This window comes from Gavia stellata, chromosome 34, assembly GCF_030936135.1.
Source record: "Gavia stellata isolate bGavSte3 chromosome 34, bGavSte3.hap2, whole genome shotgun sequence".
Classification (NCBI taxonomy): domain Eukaryota; kingdom Metazoa; phylum Chordata; class Aves; order Gaviiformes; family Gaviidae; genus Gavia; species Gavia stellata.
Window position 1 is genome coordinate 2611015 of NC_082627.1, and position 6896 is coordinate 2617910.

A 6896-nucleotide genomic window follows, 5' to 3' on the forward strand; every position below is an offset into this window, starting at 1 on the left:
TTGCATTTTAAGGAAAGGTACAGCATTGAAGGAACTTTGGGGTGGAGTATGGCAGTTACAGAAGGGTTCCATCCCACAGAAGCTCCCCAGGCAACCTTAGGTGTTGGCAACACCAGGGGAGCTTGGTGTGCTGACTCTAAGAGAAACTGTACGGAGGGTGGAGCGGAGTGAAGACACCGCGGCCAGGCTCTGTGATAAGACGGGAACTGGAAGGTACTATGGAACATGGAGGTGGAGGCTCACTCTGGTAACTAGGATACGTACCTGGTCAAAGACAATGCTACTGTACAAGGACCTTTCGAGTATACAATAACCTATTTAGTGTGTGTAATGGTGTGTAGTGAACTATATTAGAATTTGATAAATGTGCATTGATTTTCCTGGAAATGGGCCAACAGTCTGTCATTTTTTGAAAAAATACTATTCTTTGGGTGAACTTGGCTCATTATAATCTCATTATAATACCGAAACACACCTCCATCCCAAAAGCTACCCGCCTCCAAGGTGCGACCACCCCTCACTGAGCCTGCGCTCTGAAATTTTGCTAGTCTATACCTTTAAAAGCAAAGCAAGAAACTTTTACACCACTTACAACAAAGATATGTATGACTAGAGTCACTCAAACTCCACCTGAAATGTGAAAATGGTAAAAAATGCCTTAAGAGGGGAGGGATGACCGGGACACAGACCACCTTTGACACTTGGGATCAGTCGACAGGCTGAGCCTCTCTTACCCCACAACAGGGACACCTTTGGGTAAGATCTGAACACTTGGTTATACCGAGTGCTTCCCCGGCAGACAGAAATCTCTATAGAGTTGTTCTGTAACTTAATGCATTTGTAGCCAGGCTGTATTACTCATCTTCTTGGTATGTGCACATGCTTTGCAGGCAGTAATTCTATCACCGGCAATCCAAAAGAACTTGTGCATCTGTTGCTTCAATGAACTGCACTATTCATTAATCTAGCCGAGTGAGTTCTCATTGAATGCAACCAAATTCCTTAAGTGTGGCTGTGCTAGTTCATGGAGTGCAACTAGGCTGAAAGTGTATGGTGTTACGAGTGCATCCATAATCGTGAGAGTTCAATACATTGAATGCGACTGGGATTGTAACACTGAATTGGGCATCACTCAGAATCTAAGCCCAGCCGCCCCCAGCCCCTCTGATACCTGAGGACAAGCTGGAACGCAGCGGGGTTTCTTTTCTGCCAAATTGCTTTGCCCTTTAACGCAACAGCATCTCGGTAATAAAAAGGGATCTCCCCATGTACTGCCTGATGGCTGGGCTCCTCCTCAAAACTTGGTGTCAGGAACAGATCCAAGGAATTGCGTCCCAGAAAGGGCCCTTTACTCTCTGGGTTCAGGGGCAAGAAGCTCATTGTCATGTTGTGACCTCTTAGAGATGGAGGTTGGATTTAACATTCAGCTGTTGGTGTCTAGTGGCGATAGAGCTGGTGACTGCTCACTGAAGTACGTACCCAGGTCTCTCCCACATGGAACATGGCAGCCGATGTCCTTCAAGAGAGGAATCCCGAGCCACCTGGAGAGCCTGGGGGATCTCCATGGACAGCCTGTGCCTAGCGTGGGAAGAGAATGGAGCTCCCCAAAGTGAGAGTGTGTCCAGGATAGTGTCACCCAAAGGTAAAGTGTTAAGTGCCCAGAGCACTGCAGCACTCTGCGGTCAGCACTGCCATGGGGCTAGGGGAGTGGGGAGAGCTGGGGAGGTATTGGGCTGGGCTGGAGTGTGCTCAGGAGAGGACAATGCTGGTGTAGAGCTAAGCTCTGTGAGTGTGCAGGGTGGGGCACAGAGCAGGGTGCTCATGGTGCAGAGCAAGGTGACACGGTGAAGGAAGCAAGGCACCATAGGTGCAAAAGAGAGGGTCCCCGTCGGTGTCAAGTTCCCTGGACACCCCAGGGAAGCTGCCCCAGGGAAATTGTCCCAGACCAGACCCACACACTGGTCATTTCCATCATTTCCATCTCTGACCATACACGCTAGCCCTGAGGAGGGGACCTTTGCTGCATGGTCACCTCTGTCATCCTTCGGGGCTCAGTGATACCCAACTCAACCACCATTATTAAGAAAAAGGAAACTGGTTTCCTACTGACTCTCATTACACGCCAAGTCCCAGAGCTCGTGCCACAGCTGGTCTCTCAGCCAAGCCCATTCCCAGAGAGCTCCAGCTAGATCAGGTGCTCATGCCTTGTCTCTACGAATTTTGAAAAACTCCATTGACTGAGATCCCACCAGTCATCCTCGGTCTTTGCTCCAGTGTTTGGCTCTGAGGGATTTCTCAAAACCCCAGCTCTCTCAGCCTCTCCTTGCACATAATGTCCTCCAGGCCCCAATCACCCTTCTGGCCTCTGCAGGACTCGCCCCAGTCTGTCAGGGTCTTTTTTGTGCCAGAGAGCTCCCTACTTGATACAGCAGTCCCAGTGCTGTCCTGTAGTGGGTTAACTTTGGCCAGCAGCCAGACACCCACCTGGCTGCTCACCCACTCTTCGTACTCAAAGGGACAAGGGGAGCAAATAAGACAGAAAACATGATGGGCCAATGTAAAAAAGGGAGTTCACTTAGTCATTACTATAATGGGCAAAGAAGAGTTGACTTGGGGAAGGTCAATTTAATTTATTGCCAATTAAAAAAGATTTAGTGAGTTAGAACTATGACAAAAATCTTAAAGACCATTCCCCCAGCCCACTCCTTTTGCCCAGGCTCAAATTATTCCATTATTCCCAATTCTACCCATCCCAACCCAAAGAGGAGCAGTGGGGATGGTGAATGGGGGGTTACGGTCAGTACGTAACATCTCTGCCATTCCATCGTTCTCACAATTCTCCTCTGCTCCAGCGTGGGTCCTCTCCATGGGATCCCATGGCATTTGTGTTCAGGACTATGTGTTGTTCATTTCTTTCAGTCTTACTATTCTCCTCCATACTCAAAGAGTCACAGAATCATTGTGGTTGGAAGGGACCTCTGGAGATCATCTAGTTCTGAGGCAGGGTCAGTGATGGCAAATTGCTCGGGACCTTGTCTAGGTGGTTTTGGAATATCTCCATGGATGGAGACTCCACCACCCCTCTGGACAACCTGTTCCAGTGTTTGACCACCCTCACAGTCAAAAAGTGTTTTCTTGCATTCAGATGGAATTTTGTGTAGTTTTAGCTGTGTCCGTTCCCCCTTGTCTTGCCACTGGGATCTACTGAGAAGACTTTGGCTCCCTCATCTTCATGCCCTCCCGGGTATTTATACACATTAATAACCCCTCCCCTTAGCTTTTTCTTCTCCAGAATGAATATTCCCAGATCTCTCAGCCTTTCCTCCTGTGAAGGATGCTAGAGTCCCTTACACCAGCTTTGGGGTCCTTTGATGGACTTGCTTTATCAGGTCAAACGACTTTCTTGTACTTGGGGGCCCAGCACTGGACACAGCACTCCAGGTATGGCCTCACCAGTGCTGAGGAGAAGGCGAGGGTCACCTCCCTCAATATGTCAGCAATGCTTTTCCTGATGCAGCCCAGGAGGCTGTTGGCCTTTGCTGTGGGGGTGCATTGATGGCTCATGCTCAGATTGTTGTCCTCTGGGACCCCAGGTTTCTTCTCTGCAGAGCTGCTCTCTAACCAGTCAGCCCCCAGCATGACGTCCTCCCCAGTGACTTTCTCAGCAGCAGCCGCTTGTCGTTGGAGATGGGCTTCGCCTCCGTCACAGCCCCCACGGTGCTGCAGAGTCACCTGGGACAGCAAAGCCCTCTCCTGCCAGGGCTGCACAGCCCAGGCCTGTTTCTCCCTGGCCTTGGGGACTGCAGATTTGCTCTCTCTGTGGGAACCTCATTCCTCATTAAGTTGCCACCTGCCGTCCTCTCCGGCATGCCTCTGCTCTGAAGCAAAGCTTTGCCACACAAGGAGCCCAATCTCTTGGTACCAGCTTTCCATGTGACAAATCTGCCCTTGGCGCTGATGCCACATCTGAGGTACCGCAGCCCAAATGGGCACCAGAGCCCGCAGCCGGGGGCACAGAGAGCAGGAGCCCTGTGTGCCATAACAAAGCTGTGATGTTGGTGGAATAAGAGCTGAGGTGGGAAGGACAGCTCACACAGCTTTTGTGGTGGGTAGAGATGCAGCATCTTTCGGAGAGACCAACAGGGAGGACAAGGAGGGCGGGATGTCCTGGGTGACGACAGGGCAGCTCAGATATATGGAGCTCCTCTGTGGGACAGGCAACGGGTTAGGGGGGAACTTCTGTGGGTGGGTGTGACTCTTCATTCCACTCCTGCTTAGACTGTGGCTAACCCAGCTCGTGCTAAGGCCTGATGTATGCTGGGAGCAGCGCCATTAGGTCAAAGCGAGAGCACCACGGAGGCAGGACAGGTGGCCAGAAAGAGCTAAAAGGCCACGATGCAGCCATTATCACCTGCATACTGCTGTCTCCAGCAGCCATTATCTTTTGTCTGGCAGTTTCCTCAGAATCCACTAACTTATAGAAATGTTATAGACCAAACCTCCAAGCTGGAGGGTATAAAACACCCTCTTACCCCAAAAAGGTTTTGAAGTGGATCCAACAGCAGCTGGACTGCTGAGGCTTTCATGCTTCCCGATGCAATACAGGGGATGCCCACACGGTGACGGACAAGGAAGGATGAGCAGTCTTACTCAGCTAGGTAACTAATTCTTTTCCTTTTGCTCATAGGTGCATGATACTAAGAGTTACAGGTTATAAGTTTTATGACTTGAATGGTGAATAAGTGAACTGATGTGATAGACTAGTCTGGTTGAGAGGCGATTGAGACCGTTTGTCATGTTTGTTTATCGTATTTCCAAATGAGCTCATGAAATAAAGTTTAAATCACAGAGGACATTGTCCTGTAAATTTGAGAGACCCAAATGGACTGTAACAGTGGGTCAAAGGAGAGGCCAGAAAGGATGACACTGTGGTACATATTCAGTTTGGTTTGAAGCCAGCCAGCAGCTAAGCACCCACAGAGTCATTTGCTCCCTCCTCCCTGCCCCCACCACCCCCAAAGAGATGGGGGAGAGAATCAGAAGCACACAAGAGAGAAAACTCATGGGTCAAGACGAAGACAGTTTAATAGATGAAGCAAAAGCTGTATGTGCAAGCAAAGCAAAATGAGGAATTCAGGGGCTACATCCCATTGGCAAGCAGATGTTTCGCCATTTCAAGGAGAAGGGCTTCATCACAGGTATCAGTTACTTGGGAAGACAAATGCCATGACCACGACTATCTCCCCTTTTTCATTTCTTCATTGAGGGTTGGGGTTTTTTGTGTTTTGCTGAGGCTAACATCATAGGTATGGAATATCCCTTTGGTCATTTTGAGTCAGCTGTCCCAGCGGTGCCCCTGACAACTTCTTGCATAGCCCCAGCCTACTTTCTGTGGGGGCAGAGTGTGAGAGAGAGAACGCCTTCACGCTCTGCAAGGACTGTTCAGCAACAGCAAAAACACCGGTGTGTTATCAGCACTGTTTATAGTAACAAACCCAAAGCACAGCACCATATGTGCTGCGATGAAGTAAATTAACTCCCTCCCAGCCAGATCCAGGACCGAGTTACAGCTCATAGAGTCAGGGTGAGGAATGAACAGTGTCTTATTTAAATGACCTGAGGAAATCTGTGGATCGCAGAACCTGGCTTTTATGGGGGACTCCCATTGGTAGTCACTGGTCAAGTGAGACGGCAGGATGCAAACCATCCAGGAGGTTTCTTGTGGTGTTTGCAGAAACGTTCTTAGCACAGCCGCCAAACGGTCCTTTCAGTCTTCTGCTCACCGGGACCTGGTAGTCCCAAAAGAGGAAGAGATGGTCAGGGCTGTGAAGAGCAGTGTTCGCCTTGACTGTGGTGACCATGAAATTGTGATCTCCCGCATCCCCGGGGATGTGGGAAGGAGAGTAACAGAGCAGAGACCCTGGACATCAGGGAATGAGACCTTGGCCTATTGGGGGCACTGGCAGGTGGGATCCCATGGGGGCAGTGCCAAGGCCCTGAGAGCATCCATAAGGCTTCATGACCCTGACCAGCCTCACCTGTGGCCTCGACCCACAACTCCGTCCATGGGCCCAGCAGACCATTTAAACCCAGGCCCGAGTTTCAGCCCCAGCTTGTTCTATGCTGTAGGTGTACAGACACAGCCACAGACACAGCCTTGCCAGACCATGGACCTTGTTGTTTTGGGCTTGGAGACTCACTTCCCAGCTTGGTTCTTTATGGGATGTTCAATGACATGACACCGTGGCCCTCCAAGTGCCAGACTCCAGCTGATTGGGATCCTAACATCCAGGCTCAAAGATTGTTATTATCTGAATACCAGCGACTGATTTTGTATGGTGTCCGGAATGCAATTCCAAAACCAAAGAATTGGTCTAAATTGTATCAGGTCATTCAAGGAAAGAATGAGGATCCCTCTTCTTTCTTTGAAAGATTCATGGAGGCTGCGAGAAAATATACTGATTTGAATGCAGACAATGAAGCAGATGTTGTCTCGTTGATCCGCATCTTTATGGAACAGTCTAATGCGGACATAAAATGGAAATTACAGAAACTAGAGGGAGCAGACGGTCGTTCATTGGATAAAATGTTAGAGCATGCCTGGAAAGTGTATAACAACAGGGAAAACGTGGAGGAAGTGAAGCAGAGAAAAGAAAGGCTTAAAGATAATAAGATGCTGTCAGTAGCCATAGCCCAAGAAACTAGCAAATTCACAGTCCCTGTAAAGGGAAAAAGATTTCCTGGTGGATTGCGAAGGGTTGAAGTACTGCTGGAGGTGGATCAGTGTGCTTACTGCAGGCAAAAAGGACGCTGGAAAAGGGAGTGCCCGCAGCTGAAAAGACAGAGTCATAAGGAGATGCCAAATCAGGCTGCTAAAATGATGACAATAGATTCAG